We start from the raw sequence: 14,488 nt of genomic DNA on the forward strand, positions 1-14,488 counted from the left end.
CTGGGAAGAGCCAGAGGCATGGGCTGAGTGTCTCTATTTCACAACGCAGTCTCCCGCAGTGGGGGGGCTGATGATCACACACTCCCCTGTCTACTTCTGTGTGTGAGTCTGCACACCGACCACTTCCAGCCCGGCGGGCACAGACATTCACTTTCTATAGAAAGACTGCTCTCTCTTCACGTCAGGTTCAGTGGATCCTTGAAATGACTAATAAAAGAGTCACAGAGCGGTTGTTTTGCTTCCTCCTCTGGATAGTCATTTAAAGTCCTGTGGAGGATGCATCATACTCCATTGTGCACAGTGAGAAAAACCAACACTCATCTTTAATTCCCAAATTTTTATCAACCCTCCCCTGGACTAACTTGCAGGTATAAATGAAAGAGACTTATCTTCAACTAGATGTGGTTATGAGTGAGAGGGGGGGCCATAAAGGAGAGATTTAATAGACGTGGCACAATGTTCTTTTAATGTACCTGCTGCTGCCGAGGCCCTCATTCATCACACGCTCTTTAAACTCTCTCTCACAATGAAGGGGAATAGGCTCATCCAAGCTTAGAGTATCCACATAAGATCAAATTATCGGATATAATGTTCTCATTCTCCTCACGCTGCGTCCTTATCGCTCTGTCGTTCTCACTCCCAGCTCACTCCTCCCTAACTCTGCTCTCTCTTCTTTTTTTCTTGGAAGACTTTCCAATTTGGCTCCAGTCAGGAAATGTGTCATGAAGAACAATTGAAATATTCTTTCTATTTGCACAAGATTTAAAAAGGGATCTAGAGAAGGGCTGGTAATTTGCACCTCCATATGAAGGGAGGATGGTGCAAGGATCTTTTGGATGAGTCGCACATTTTGAGAATGAGAAGGGATGACAAAAGAGTGCAGGATGTCTTTAATCTATTTTTAGAACCAGAGGATTGTTCAGTGAAAGTGCACAACAGCATGAGGCCACTCACGTTTTAATGTCAGCTCACGTCTGAGCCACACCACTCAGCCGCTCCGTGCTGATGCTTATTTGACTAGTGTCAGCACAAGCTCTATGGATACAGGGCCCCATCACTCACAGCGTCATCCATAAATGATCCTTATCACAGCCATTACAGCCTCGTTAGGCTACAGTTGAGAGGCTCTGGTGTTCTGCTCCTCTATCCATAACTGCCCCGACAGGCTTTTTTTTACAGCAGGCGATTTTACATATAGGAAAATCAAATCACAGGTGTTCCCGACAACATTAACAGTGGTTCCGTTTTATCTAACTGTCCCAGCAAGCCTGCATGCACAACCCCAGGGCCCAATGTCCTCCAGCCATTGTTCATATATTATTTACACCTACACTCTTATCATTGTGTGAAAATGAAAGAATGAAATAGAAACTTCCTTCGCTATTATTACAGTATATGGTCAGTTTTAAATTCTACTGCTCGTGCAGTTTACATGTAAGAGGAAGAGGGAGTTTCCTGGTTTCTTTGTGGAGTTTTAATGTTCTTCCTGTGTCTGCAGGGTTTCCCCCACAGTCCAAACACATGCAGGTTGGGGTTCAGTTAACTGGAGACTTAATCTGTGAATGGTTGCACACATGCATTGTTTCTGAGGATTTAATTAAAAAGCAAATTCATAAAGTCAATTTTGTTTATTTTAAGCACCGACAGGTTTCATCTTAACATTATTGGCAGCCTTTATTTTGCATCAGCATTTTTTTCTGTTGTAGTTCTCTGTTTTATTTATTTTGTTTTATTTAGTTTAATCTCAATTTCCTCTGTTGGTGTACTGATGACACAGATTTAATACACAGTTAACTGACACATCGTTGGTTGCATTACCATGAGACCTGAAGAACTGAGACATTTCCTGTATTACGGACATTACAGTACATTACATTTTATTTAATTGACGCTTTTGACACACATTTTATGCTAAAAACAATGTTTACCGTATTAGTCCGATCATTTAATACCATGATATCTTTATTTGCAAAATGTGTTATAAAGAAGCAGCTGGAGGTGTTATTTCTCCTTGTATTCCACATTCTTTTATTCCACTATAGCTCGGCTTGTTTCATCACACTCGCAGAGACGTACCCTCTTACCTTGGTTTGTGTAATTGCTGTGTGTGTGTTTCTTAAGAGGCCTCATTACAGCAGAGGCAACTCCCAGTCTCACACACCCTTAATGACTATTCCCCTGGATCTTATTAGGACTCGCATTCAGGAAATCAATTAGGACCCAGAGAAAGATTACAGAGACGTCTTACCCTGATCAGACAGCAGTTTAAGATGAGTTGTGTAGTCATTATTTAACCATTAGATCCACAATGAGACAGGCAAGGAGCAGCGGAGGCAACGAGCCAGCTCCAGCGCTGCCGAGAGAGTGGGAGTGATGATGGGAGAGAGGAAGAGGAGGAAGAGGAGAGGGAGGAATGGGGCACTGGTTGCTGTCAGGAGGAGAGAAATCTGCATTGGCCTTGTTGTGGAGAGCTGGGGGGAGGCAGAAGAAGGGATGTGGAAGGACAGGGAGAGAGAGAGAAAAGCAGTGAGTATGTGGGCCAGCTCCTTTTAAAGGTTCCTGTCACATTAAAGGCTCCGCTGCCGTCTACAGTGCCTCCTCTCCGAAGGTAAACCTCAACTGAGCGAGCTATCACTTCAGACAGTTTGACTTCTTAGACCAAGATTCATAGCATCTATATCCCACAAGCCAAATCCAATAGAGCGCCTCATGTGCATTATGAGAATGTGTGCAGAGCTTTTTTCTTTTTTTATAAGGGGCTGTGATGTGATTTGGCCCGTCTCCTATCCATTGCATTATGCCCCCCCACCCCCACCCCTCCTCCACTGCCGGTAGTCATTTCTCAACTATCCATTAACTGCACCAAAGAGAAGCCTGGAGGAGCGGAGGGAAAGGTCCTCACTCTGCTAAGAGGGGGGGTTTCCAGGAGATGGAGAGAGGCAGAGTGAGGTAACAATGAGAGGGTGAGGGAGAATGAGAGTGAGGGGGAGGAGGGAAGGGCTTTTGAAACGGTAAATTGGAGAGAATCTGGGAGGAGGTGGAAAACACGATGCAGAAAATATCCCGTGACCTACTTTTGCCACGTCAGTCATCGTGTTCCTCTAGTGGCCATTTCCCTGTCGCTGGTCACTCATTAACTCACTGTACAGCCTCTCATTCACTATGCATGAGATGGATCCATCAGTCGGAGCCCTGAACGATCTGAAGGAGATTACGCTCTTTCTATTCCTCAACAGGAGAACAGGGAAGTAATATTAGAATGGAGATGAAGTCCTGCCCTCTGTTCCAGTGGCCTCAGTCAGACAGTGACTTTTTTCCAGAGAATTGGGTCCAGACTTTCTGCGGAGGCCGTCTGTCACACATGCACAACGCAGCTGGAGGTTCTCCACAGTCTTCAGGTGAGGGGCGGAGGACATAACGGATTCAGTCCACTGTGGAGATCACGTGTTTTTGTTTACAGCACATCCACCAGCATCGGCTCTTATCTACTGTGTCTTCTATGAAAACATGACACTACAGGTTTCCCTATTTTCCTTATACCTTTTTTTTCTTTCCTTCCGTATATCTTATATCATTAAGCACGTCCCGATTTCGCAAATAAAGGATGAAAGCAAAACAAGAGATGGTATCAACATCAAGCAATGTCTATCTATAATATGCCCCTCCTATTTAATAGGAATAGAAAAATAAAGAAATTCATGTATACACCGAATAGTGATGAAGAGAGGAAAACATAGTGGGTTTCATTGCTTTCTTCATAAAGTTTAAACTGTACCACAGCTGCTTTCACTTTGAGTTTAATATTCCTGATTTATTTTGTAGCCTCAGTTGTCTTCACTTCCTGTCTTTGTCTTCCTGCCCTTTTTGAATCACCTGCCCCACCTTCAATTAGTTTCACACATGTTGGATCTCAGCTGTGTTGTTCTCTGCCAGTTTTTCTCCTTTTGTTTGAACCAGCATTTCTCCCAGTGTCCTGACGGGTGTATGGCCAAGACTTCCCTTTGCCTCTGTTTCCTCTTCCTGATCTGGCTGCATTCAGACCGTCCAAGCCTGTGAGTCAAATTGAAATACTGTACTCTGCGTGTGACACCTGTTTTTCATCCTGAGATAATGAATTCCTTTTGTTCTTGAGTTTGTCAGTTGTGCATCTGACATGTTTTGCTCGCTGTGAATTTTCCAAACGTTTTCCTTTTGTATTCTCACATGGGCTCACTCAGATGTTTCCTTTCCATTTTACTTTGTGGGCTGGCTAGGAAAGGTTCAGAAAAATATCTAGAGCAATTCACAATTAATTTGCTCCCTCCAAAAGAATTTCAGGAAAACTATCAGGAGAACTTCAGTGTCTGTCAAGTTGTTTTCACACATGTCCTGTGGGGGATCTCCAGAGAACAGAGTCGAGACTTTCTCCGCAGTTTGCCTTTCACATGTGCACAAAGCAGCAGAGGGTTCTCTGCTCAGACGTGTTCACACCATCAAATTCTCAGCAGGATTCAGATGAGGGGAGGTGCAGCAGGCAGAGGCTGGCTGTAACGGATTATTTCCTTACGTGATTTTGTTTCCATCACATTGACACCGGCCTCAGCTCTTATCCCCAAATACTCTCTTGATATCTTCATCTAAGGTCTTCTGCTGACTTTCTGCAGACTTTAGGAGGCCGTGTGGAGAAAGTGTGCAGAAACACTGCAGGCTCTCACTCGAACATTTGCGTTAACACATACGCCTCCTCGGGAAAAACTGCGGATGATCTCCAGAGTTCAGTGCATGTCTGAAAGCAGCTTTACTGGCTAACTATTTGACCGCTTCATCTTGAGAATTTGAAGTGAGGCCTTTGTGCTGGTGGGCGGCCCGAGCCAGACAGCTGGGAATGGCCTGGTTCTAGATGTAGATCTGGGTCCAGACACAGTCAGACTGTCTGCCTCTGTGGCCTCCAGGGCTTTCAGCCTCCTCTGACCTCCCAGACTGTGGTTAATGCTTTTAGCCTTTTCTTACTTTTTGTCTCTTTCCCCTTCAGTTTCCTAGAGTTACCATTGTCTTACCATCTTTCCACATACACACACACACTGATTATGCAGAAGTTCAAAGCTTTCAAATGGCCAATTAAGTCTGTGAATGTGTAATGGGTATAGCAGCAGCGAATATTTACCCAAAACTGTGGCTTCAAGCTCGTTCTCCAAGCAGACAAGGTTGCTATGACGACATGTTAAATTCATTGCTGAGGACCTGTTAAGGTAAAAAAAAAAAAAGGCATCGTCCATAAATGACACACAAACAAAGAGATTAAGACGTTGATGCAGGGAAGATGAGCTCAAAGTTGTGTGTAGATTGAAAAACCACAGATGGACATGTTGTTTTTCTGTCCGGATAGGATGAGGATGAACGGGATATGACAGCACAGGTGGAGGGGAATAAAACAACAGATTCGGCTGTGGGCTTTGTAAATCACCATGGGATGAGGAAAGATGATTTCACATTAACAAGTAATGCTGGGGGGGACACATACAGTAAACAAATCATGTACCTCGAAATGAATTTGCCTTTGGTTATTCTCAGTGGGACAACTGGCAAATAGCCATGATTGTATTTTGTTCCCTTGTGTTGGTATGTGTGATATTTCTGCCTCTGTCAGTGTCTTTGAATGAAACATGTATCCCCACATAATCAAAATGTAATACACATATATATATAATACATATATATATATATATATATATATATATATATATATATATATATGGAGGATAAGCTGAGGGATATCCACCTGCTCTGTAAAACCTCGCTGAGACAGAAAAAGATCTACCTGCCTCACATGCCTTCATCCATCCACTTGCTTCCCTCTGACTTTCATTCCCACACATTCAGCCTCGTCTTCGTCTGCAAACATATCTGCTTTTCCACATACACATGTCCGTCCTATACGCCCACATTTCATCATTCTTCCTTCTCTTTCCTCCCCAGAGAACTTCAACCCCCACATCACATCTCTGCCAGAGCAACATTCATTTCAGCTTTAACTTTCCAGATGAACACAGATCTGCAGCACTGATCGTTTGACTTCTTATCCCTGGTCTGGTATGAATTGCTTCAGTTTACAATTAATCTGAAATTCATGTTCAGAACATACGTCTCGAGTGGAAGGCAATGAGGAGAACAGGTGTTAGAGGGCAGGGATGTGCGTTGTTTGACAAATCTGACTTTTGACTTGATGTCATCCGCTAAGAGGTTATGTCCCATGTCCGTTTGTTGGTTGGTTGGTTTGAATGTTAAGGACAATTACAGAAAAACAACTGAACAGATTACTGGAAACATGGTGGTTGGATGCAGTGTGGTTCAGGTAAGAATACATTTTATTTTGGTGGGGGAGTAGAGCCAGGATTTATTTAACTTTCTTTACATTGTGAGAGTTCAGTCACACAATGGAATAATTTATGGATTTTATTGAATTAAAAGTCAGGCGCAGTAAGAGCACTGATTATTGCCATTCTAGTCCAAGGGTGCTTTTACACCTAAATTTGTTTGGTTCAAACTTTCTGACTTTTTAGTCCAAACCAAAGCAACAGTGTTACAGGTGCCTCTGTTTGCAATGTGAAAAAATTTTTTTTGAAAGTGTGGACCAACTGCAGTAAGTCGAGGACATTTATTTTGCCAGTAGTAAAACCATAAAGATATAACAGTGGGAATGAGACTAAGAAAGTGATCCGGTTCATTAATTTTCCCTATTAAGAGATAACTCTTTTTTCTATACAACCGCCAAATTGATAAAACACCTCAGACGACGTCAGACCATAATGCCAGACTATCTGATGTGAAAACGGGTTCAATTGGCCAAACATCACAATAAAGCCTTCATCATGCTTGAGTTGCCTCTGATGTTGTTGGAAAAACAGAAAAGCATTTTATGGATATAAAACCTTGGCAGTGTGTCATCTCCTTCAAAATGAATTAACATGAAATCATTTGAAGGTCAGTTTATATTCACGTCCCTGGATTTTAGTTGGATGCTATTTTCCAGAGCCTCTTTAAACAAAGCAGCCTCACTGATGAATGTTTGTTGCCTTTCAGAAAATTGGATTTCTTTCATTGGATCCACCTGACTGGAGGATCATAGAATATCTTCATGAGTTCAAGTATTCTGGGTGTCATTGAAACACATCACACGACTCCTCTCGTATTCCCCCGCCCTTCACTTCACACTCATAACAGCCTTTCAGCCGTCCAGCGTCTGTGCGTCGGAAAATCGAACAAGCATTTAGTCTGTTTGTAAATTGTCCTGTGACAGAGTGCTTAATGACTTGGAGCTATTTACACATACATGTCAGCTTTAGCATGTGGGCTAATTCATCATCTGTCACACTGGAATTTCCTGGGACCCTTAAATGCCACAGTTGATTAAATAAAAGTGTATTTGATTGGATTTTCTTAATTTCATTTCACTACAGTGCTCATGTTCTCATGATTATGTCATTTACAGTAGAACTTCTGGGGCCATAAGGTTTGAGAATAGGGACTGCATTATGCCACTGAGGGTCCTCACGAGTACAGTTAGTGAGACCTCACCGGAAATATCAACATAATGAACTTCAGTCCGATGATGATGGATTGGAGAGCAGAAATACACTCCTCTGCAAAATGAGATTAGTGAACCATTAAAGGTGATGTCACATTTAAAGAGTCAGTGCAGGTATTGAGGAAGTCCTCACTGGTAATTTTCAGATGATAATATCTACTGACATTATAAATATATATATATATATACATAGAAATAGTTTTCAAATTATATTTGGTTAATTTCTGTCTATATACATCTACTTCATGTTTTGGGGCACCGGCCAAATGAAAGTGAACGTGGGTCCTTAAACTTTTGGCAACCACAGGACCTGAGGCTGTTCTTTAATTGGTTGTTTTAGATTTTCTCTCTGAGCCCCCGACACTCCCACTTCTATCTACGGCAAATAGGTATTGATTTATTTTGTTTGTTTGTTTTTGGAAATAAACTTAATCACCAGCCAACACTGTCCTTGACCCACACTGGATCCTACTTCCTGTCTCAGTTTCTTCTCCTCTCTCTCCCATTTTCTCTCTTTCTTTGGCCTGGTCAGGTTTGAGTCTCTTATTTAGACTGTGGTCGGTGACCCTGTGCAGTCTTTCTCTTTCTCTGTGAAGAGGGAGACCTTCTACACCGGATCATGTAATGAATCACACAGGGGCACACTGCCTAAAATACAGACTATAAATCTCTCCCTCTCTCACACACACACAGCAGGTTTCTTGTTGAACTGATGCTCCACGGAGGCTGTCTTCACTTCATACCAAGTGTCTGAGCAGCCTCCGGGCCTGCAGAGCTCCATCGATGCATCAACCAGACTCACAGGGGTTAGAGAAGAACATGTTGTGCTTTTGAGGCTTTAGAGTTTCTGCATTTTTCTTTTTTACATGAATATTTTCATGCCACAACTGCTCTGATGTCACGCATGCATGCCCTCCATCTGTCTGTATGTATTTGTGTGTGTTTTTCCATGTGCAAAAATGCAGATGTTGCTGTTCGCCTTACCTGCCCCTGTCTACAGGGACTCTCCCATCGCTGCATTAGAAGGAAGTCTGTCTGCCCAAGCAGCTTGCATGAGTGTTGTTCATGTGAATTAGTGCTTACTCATGGGAACAGTTTCATGACTGAGCTGGGAGAGGAGGAGAGGCGAACAGTGGCTAGTTATCCATTTGCTGATGCGGGACCTCATGTAAGGAGAAGAAAACAGTGGAGACTAATCTTTCACCCTGAAACAGCTCTATACCAGCTGTCCTCCAAGCCCCTGCGATGAAGACAGATGATACTGAATGGCTATGATCACTGAGGGCGGTAATTTTTACTTGCTAGTGTAAGAGAGTGTGTGTGCGTGCGTGCTGCAGCTGTAGCGCAGTGAGGAGCGAGCCATGTTTTCACAGGCCATTTCCCTCTGGCTCTCTGTGTGCACAGCCGGGGCCTAGAGACACCGCGCAGATCAGCGACTGCTCATATAGCCTAAAATCCTCCTGGTAATAAATGAGGCAAACATGATGACTGTGAGGTGAGTACTGCTGGTTCCTAGTATGAACATTATTTTGTTCTCATTCGAACACATTAACTTTAAATTACAGGAACCATTAAAACAAACAAGAGCATTGTAGTGGCAATAACAATAACAGTGGTAGATGGTTTATCAGTCGGTAGGTGAGTCTGGTGAGATATTCCTGATCCTCATGGGATCAAGATGACTCACTTTGGTGGTTACTGACAGTGTTTTCCAATATCTATCTCTGCTAAGGAGGTTGTGTTTTTGTCAGTGTTTGTTAGTTAGCAGGATCACACTGCACAAATTGGCACAAAATTTGGTGGAAGGATGAATTATGGGTTGGGGAAGAGCTCAAAATTTTGATTCAGATCCGTATCAGAGGGCAGATCCAGGAATTTCTTTTCTTTCTTTGACATTGACTTTTTCACAGATTTCTTTGGGAACAGTTCATGGATCAGGTATAATTAGAGGACCGATATCTATTACTGTGTGCAACTTGGTGCAGTTAGTAGTGGTTTCATGATTAAATTGTCCTCATTATATGATTTATGCTACTTATGCTATTTATACTAATGTTCACCACTAATAACAATGTTCATTATATTATTGTTTCAAACCCATTCATTCTCTATGCAAATGCGAGTAATTTGGTTGAGGAATTATGAGTCTGATTGTGTCAGTGCTCTTTTACAAGCATGAGGCCCTGGCAAAGACTCACAAAGGCCATCTGTGTCCATGTACGGTGCAGCTGAAGCCAATAGAAAAACTAAATTAATTTACTTTTTATGGCTGGTTCACAACAGCAAAGGTTAAATAACAGGAAAAGAAAATGAATCGTTTTGTTTGAAGAGTAATCCATGAAATGTTTTTCCCCTGGTCTCCTTGTGTATCAATGAGGCAGTGACAGATTAGCCGCCTCCCCCTCATCACTGGGGTGTAATTCCCCTCAGGAAAACATGGATGACACTGAACAGGAGGTTAGACCGTTCTGCAATAAATGGAACAATGAACAAGGATATGCCCGTTTCAAGTGCTCCCTGCTCTCTTTGCACCTGAGGGACATTTCAGAGGCCTAGATTTGCTGACTCATTAATGCAAACACGAGAATACTGCTTAGTACAAACTCTGTGGGATTCTGCTGTCATGCATGCATGCACTCTCACTCACGCACGTACACGCACATTTTATGCTCGTAATCTGTGCGCTCTGTCGCTCCCCGGCCTCAAATCAAAATGCGGCCTCCACAGTGAACTCTGAAGATTACAATTTTGCTCCAGTTAGCTTTGGAAGTGTTGAACAATCATCAGATGACTACGGCTGGAACATTTGTAGAGAATCTGACACCTCCCTCGCTTCTGCACCAACTCTCTGTGCTCTGCGAAAACCAACTGAGAGATGTAGTGAAGACAAAAGCACGAGCAGGAGGCTGGAAGGGACAGAGGTGCACAAATAAGCGCATCCACGTGTTCGCGTAGTCATTTGTACACACATTCACTCATACACATTCATGCATGCACACATATTCTGTAGCAACTGAATTGCATGCAGAGACACACACAGGGATTCTGTGAAGACGCAGCCACACATGCACAGAAGATGAACCCTCCTCTTATCGTCCCATCCACTAATAACACAGCTCCCACATGCCAGCATGAGTGGGTCTGAACAGTGTGTTGGATAAGCTGCCCTGACTGATTGCTGTGGGTGTGTGGGTATAGTGGGCACAACATCTTCAAAGAGTCATTGTTTAGTGATGAAATAGGCACGACGGCAAATCCCTGTGACCAGGAGTCGTGCCTTGTGCACATACATATGTTTTCTACAGAACTATGACAGCTATATGCTCTTATGTAATCAGCTGTCTATTGAATGTGTCAGAGTCTCTAGCTCGATGCAGAGACACGCTCTATACATCCGCTTTCTGTTCCCCCTGCACCAGCCTTACACATTCTGACTCACCAACAGCCCTGCGCACAGGCTCTAAAACTGAAGAGGCAATAGTGTGTTGGCCTTGAGATAGGCTACATCCTGTAATTTATGACTTTTGAAATATTTCAATATTAAAGGCTCTGCTCTCAGCCCAATGAGAAAGTAAATGGAAATGTGTGAAAACATCAGATGGTTCGGGTTCTGCAGCTCTTCACCATAGAAGGTGCTCTGGTCTCAGCAGGAAGGTTGGTCATAGCTGGAGGCTGCACAAGGAAATGACAAACAAATCATGGATGCTTAGTGGAATTTTCTTTTCTTGGCTTGTGCACATTTACATTTCAAACTATGCCCTCTGGAATTTTAGTAGTAAGCACGTGTGTTACATAAGAAAACATAGCAGGAGTATAGAGTGTATCCAGTGTTACAGTTACAGTATGACGTACATGTACCACAGCTCTGTACATGAGCATTGTCCAGCAACACTCAACAATGGTTCCATCTAATTAAATGACAAGATCGTCCGTCTCGGTCAACTCAACTTCTTCCACCATCTCTCCTGCTCAGCTCATTGTTACTTCTCTTTGTTTGCATCTGTTCTTTGCTTTATAACTACAGGCCCTTTTTTACTAACTGATCCAAAATGTTCCCGGCAACATTCAAACCCAAAGAAATCCACAGTTTTATGCAAGGTACTGCAACACTTCGTTTTGGTCCACTTTAATTGTACAAAGGAAAAACACACAGCTCGCCAGTTAGCCAATCGACTGTTATTACCTTCCACTGTTTGTATTGGTCACTTATTGTGGATCACAGTTACTCATTGACATTTGATCTGAAAACTTAAATACATCACCTCATCCATGAACATTATTCACATCAGGTAGATTTTCATCGGCAATGGTGTTGAAGACAATTCCCATGATCCCACACTGTTTTTTAACAACGTTGAATAGTCTATTGATAGACCCCTTGTGGCTCAAGTTATTGTTCATTAAAAGCAAAAAACTGTACATTAATACAAAACTTACTTTAATGTACTTAATGTTACTGTCCAGCACTAAAGCATTTCACTGGTACCAGTATTGGCTCCTGCTGCTTTGAGTCAGAGGTGGATAAAGGGTATATGGCTAATAGATGGTTTCTTCGATAGCTGCCAATCTAAAGCTCTGCAGGTAAAAACTGCCAGTTGGTGAATACCCAGAGAGCCTAGCATCCATTAAGGTAATTAGAGGGTAATCAGAATGGGGACACAGCTTTCCCCACCCCTCGTGCTCGCCCTCACGCAGACCTGTTGCTAGGAAACTCAACAGAGGGCCTGTGGTACGACCATCAAAAACAACCCAGCCTTGTGCCTGATAATAGATTCCCTGCATCATGGACAGTATCGCTGAATGAGACTCTGGCCATGAGACATGGAAATATGATGGAAAGGCTGATAGTGTGATTGGCTCCCCCCCTCCCTAATGGTACAAAATAGGTTTTGATCACAACATGACATAAAACTCATCTTAAATATGGTTCTATTTGATGAAATCTGAAATGCGTACATTTCAGTGATCCGCGTTAAAGAGGCAAGGATAGGCAGAGGCAGCTATGAATAGCTATGACGCACGCTGTGCTTTCTTTGTGTCTCCACAGGAGTGTTCTATACGGTGCCCAGTGTGTATCTGCCCCAGTAACGATGGAGCAGTGTGTTAGTAATTATGGAGAAGAGGGGAGGACATGGGTTAATTATCACACATAATGAGATGAGATGTTTCTCCCTCATACATCTTTTCAATATCTCCCCTGTGCTCTCACCCAACCCTTCCTCCCTCCCACATGCTCTCCTTTCACAAGCACATGGTCTCTCTACCTTTCTCTCTCTATTTGTCCGTGCCTTGGTTTGCCTCCCTCTTGATCTGCTGTCTCTCGCTCTCTCAGACACTCATTTTTAAACCTTTGCTTTCCTAATTGCTCTTTGTGAATTCCTCCACGGATGTGGATTAAAAAGTCCTGCAGGATGACGGCAACAAGCTGCATCTGGGTAAAGGCTGTGTGTAGAGCAAGAACAAGAAAGATTACATCTCTTAATACAACAAAATTAGTGAACACAGTTGACCCTGCTAAAAAAAAACGATTGAGTCCTTTCCCATTTCCAGAAGAGGAGTTTGCCTTTCTGTGTTTTTTTTCTTTCAGTGCTTCATGTTCTTTATCAAGAACGCACCAAAAGCTGAGGCTGTCTTCACCATCTTGCCAAATTAGCATGTTCACTCAGGTGCCAGAGCCGATTAAACCCTTGTTTACTGCAAAGTCATTTCATCCAGGAGCAAATGCCGATTGCATCCGTTCCCATTGCAGAAAAAAGACAGGTTTTCCTGGGTGTTATTGGATTTTTTTGTCCAGCGGAAAAGGGCCTGTAGAGAGTGGGAGGAGTGACAGCATAGAGAATACGATGAAGAATGTAAAGTAATGATCTCCTGGAAAAAAAAAAGGGAAGTTGATGTTTTTGTCAGCGTTTGATTTAGCCTCTAGTGATAGCTCTCAACATGAGAATCTGAAGTTGTTTTTTTGAAGGCTGTTATGTCGTCTTGTTAAAAAGTGTTTCTGAGAGAATCCATATGTAACTAGCCACCTGAGAGTGGCTAAAACAATGGCACTTGTTGGGGCATGATGAAGATGACAAACACTCATACACAAAATAAACCTTAGACAGACAGACACCATGAGTCACACTGCAGCAGCACTCTTAGCTCTGACAGCACAACTGGTTTCTACAGAACTGGAGCCGTGGCTTTATCGAGAGAACCATGATGCTCTCCACAGAATTTGTGCCGAACCAGTGTCATCATGAATGTGTAATTTTTCAGCTCAACTTTTTATTAACTCTGTTTTTGAGGCTACATCCAGTTTTATTATTAAAACATATCACTGCTGCTACATTTGGCCCTGTCTGATTTTGAAATCGTGGCTGCGCTGTAGGATCGACTTCAAAAACTGAGACATTTGGACATGATTGTGCCACATTCACCTCCTGATTGGTTCTCATCAGTCACAAATCAAGTAGCAACGTTTCCACCCCATCGTTTGTCCAAGAAAACGAATCCCTCATCTTACCTTTCACCTTTTTCATTTCTCGTTCGTACAAATGCAAAGTAGACAATTGGCTTCCTGTTTAGACCAGTGTGCACGTGCCCAGTGTACGTGAATGATCACATGATGTAGGTTTCCCAGTGTGTTAATGGGTGTAGCCTCAATAATCCTATGTTAATTATTTTTTCTTGCATTCAAATGACCTCAGCTGTGGCCAACTCTTTGCGTTCAGCATACAGCTGCTTTTCTATGTTACTTTCTAGTTTTTACTGAAATTCATTGATGAGTAAATTGTCATCAAGCATCACCGAACACTCAACCATTGCTTTCTTTATCCTCTATTTCCAGCCAGCAGAATATGACATGCCCAGTGATGGTGTCACAGTTTACTCTTCGGGTCAAACAAAACCTGCTGTTTTTTTGTATCCAGCTTGAAACCAACT

General features: G+C 42.7%; 1 long non-coding RNA gene across 1 annotated transcript in view; it reads left to right on the plus strand.

Annotated features, from left to right (window-relative positions):
• The window catches only part of LOC138411488 (uncharacterized), a 9,936-nt gene extending 2,529 nt beyond the window's left edge, over nt 1–7,407 (plus strand). Inside the window, exons 1-2 of the long non-coding RNA XR_011244119.1 lie at nt 1–4,052; nt 5,956–7,407. The exon at nt 1–4,052 is cut by the window's left edge and continues 2,529 nt beyond it. This is a non-coding gene — a long non-coding RNA (uncharacterized lncRNA). The remainder of the gene's footprint in view (nt 4,053–5,955) is intronic.
• The last annotated feature ends 7,081 nt before the right edge of the window (nt 7,408–14,488 follow it).

Source organism: Paralichthys olivaceus, chromosome 9 (genome assembly GCF_024713975.1).
Source record: "Paralichthys olivaceus isolate ysfri-2021 chromosome 9, ASM2471397v2, whole genome shotgun sequence".
Lineage (NCBI taxonomy): Eukaryota > Metazoa > Chordata > Actinopteri > Pleuronectiformes > Paralichthyidae > Paralichthys > Paralichthys olivaceus.